Below are 2500 nucleotides of genomic sequence, written 5' to 3'. Positions count from 1 at the left end.
AAAACGTGACATCGAAATGTAACATGGAAGTAAGAGGTAGAAGATTGCTCGGCCTTGAACCAGCCTGACTACCTCATCTCTTGAAAAAGGGTCACAGTTAGGACCTGAAAGTGCTCGAGATCAAAGTAATATGTAAATATTTACCAGTAAACAAGTTATGCACAAGTTATACAGAAGAAAACTGAAAGTTATACAGAAGAAAACTGAAAGTTTTTGTTTGGTTCATTGATTTCAATGTTAGTCACCCATGTTGTTTTGCGTAGCCGTTCGTTCTTTGATTGATTCTGAGAAGTGTTATCAAACTGCTATTATTATTATTATTATTATTATTATTATTATTATTATTATTATTATTATTATTATTATTATTATTATTATTATTATTATTATTCCCACATCAGGATCGAACTCAGGCATGAAGGGCAATAGTCAGTGCTCTGGTCCTTCACTCGAGAATCCTGTATGGAATACAGAATTGTATTTCTAATGCACACGTGGCTATGCCTTGATTTCCTTGATTATTATTATTATTATTATTATTATTATTATTATTATTATTATTATTATTATTATTATTATTATTATTATTATCTAATGAACTCCATGTTTATGGAATACAGGAAGCATCCTAAACATTTTTTTAGGAAAGAAAGAGGTTGGAAGTTCACGCAAGAAAAAACCAAAATAAAAGGCTAATTGTTGTGAGGATTGTGAATTTTTTTCCTCTTTTTAATCCACATCTCAATTAGTGCGTTTGATTGCTCATCTTTTTTCAAAACTTGGTAACGAAGTATATTTGCTATTTGCTGTAAATTAAGAGAAAAACAACTCGATGACTACATTTTTACATTTCCAGTCGATGGTAAACATCCACATTGTGGGGATTTACTTATGCATTGAGAGATGATGATAAGTACTGAGTGCTCAAGCTATCAACCTTATTTTCGTGACTTTGATAAATATCTGGTAATAATAATTGCCAAAGCAGCAGTAAATGACAATTAAAAAAATATATTTAGAAGAAACCGTCTTAAAATTTCACAATTCAGTTAGCTTGTTTCTTCCCTAAACGAAAAAGTCCAGATTATGCAACAGACTGTCTCTGTAATTACTTTTTTCTTCATTCAAGACTCTTCATTACATTTCAAAGTTTTCATAGGAATCTCATTTACATATGAAATGAAAATATATTACTTTCTGTAAAAATATTACCGCGATGTCTGTAACTGAAAAGATTCTTGTTATATAAAGAAAAATTTATATGATTTTTTAAGGCATATGCTGTAATACTCGTCTAACGTAAATATTTATAAACCATATAGGTTACCGTTTTTTTTAATCTCTCAAGAGTGGAATATGGAAAGACTTCATTTGTTTATTTTGGTTATGTTAAGTCAACTAATTAAAAAGAGGGAAAAATGGGCGTTTCATTTTTTTTTTAACCTTAAAAGGTTAGATATCAAATTCACCTTTTTGAAACAATATTTTTGGAGCATCCTAGATTCAAAGTAAAAAGGGTTAGTCCATCTAAGTAGTAAAGTTCTCATTACAAAATTATTTAATTTTTGTATTTTTTATAGAAAAAATGGCATTTCAATTTAGGAAACATTTATAAAATTATTTTTTCATCTTGGCGTAGGATATCACCCATTTCCCATTATGGATTTCAGTATCAAGTGTATGGGAAAGAGTCTCTTCAAATTATTTTTGATTAAGTCAACTCAGAATTTGGGATTGTCATCGCAGCCAATAACATGAGAAAATCAAAAGAAATGCCCGGTAATACAAAGCGAATTCTCTATAATTATGTTATCTTTTGGATAACGCATTCATTAAAATAATACCCTGTAATCAATGGAGACCTTTCGATCTGAAATATCGCAATTAATATCTGAATGGCTTCCATCACTGCCGTGAAATCTGTGATCTCAATAAAAAAAGAAGTTTAATATCCCCATTTTACCTCATAATACACGAGATAGTTCATGGCGGCTTATCAAAAATAGGATTTTCCTATTTTCAATTAACAATATGTGTATTTGCCCGAGCGCAATATTCCAGGTTGATTTGCCTAAAAAAAAAAACATAATTTAAATTTATCGGTAATTATCTTGTCTCCTGAAATGAGATACTGTAATGAGCTATCAAGGTAATACCCGAATTTAATGAGGAGCAGTTTAGCTCATTTCGTTCTCATAGGTTTAGAGTTATTATTATTATTATTATTATTATTATTATTATTATTATTATTATTATTATTATTATTATTATTATTATTATTATTATTATTATTATTACTCCATAGTCTATGAATGGTTTAGTTATAATCATTATCAATAAAATCTATCTATAAATCTATTACGAAAGTGAAATGATAAGGGTAGTTGAAAGTATGAAAGCAGAGGTAGGCAAAATCTGGAGCCGCGCAGTATGATGGAGAGAGAGAGAGAGAGAGAGAGAGAGAGAAAGCAAACCTATTTTATTCAGATTTATGATGGGA

The sequence above is a fragment of the Macrobrachium rosenbergii genome, chromosome 18 (genome assembly GCF_040412425.1).
Source record: "Macrobrachium rosenbergii isolate ZJJX-2024 chromosome 18, ASM4041242v1, whole genome shotgun sequence".
NCBI lineage: Eukaryota > Metazoa > Arthropoda > Malacostraca > Decapoda > Palaemonidae > Macrobrachium > Macrobrachium rosenbergii.
Note: the sequence above shows the minus strand (reverse complement) of the source record.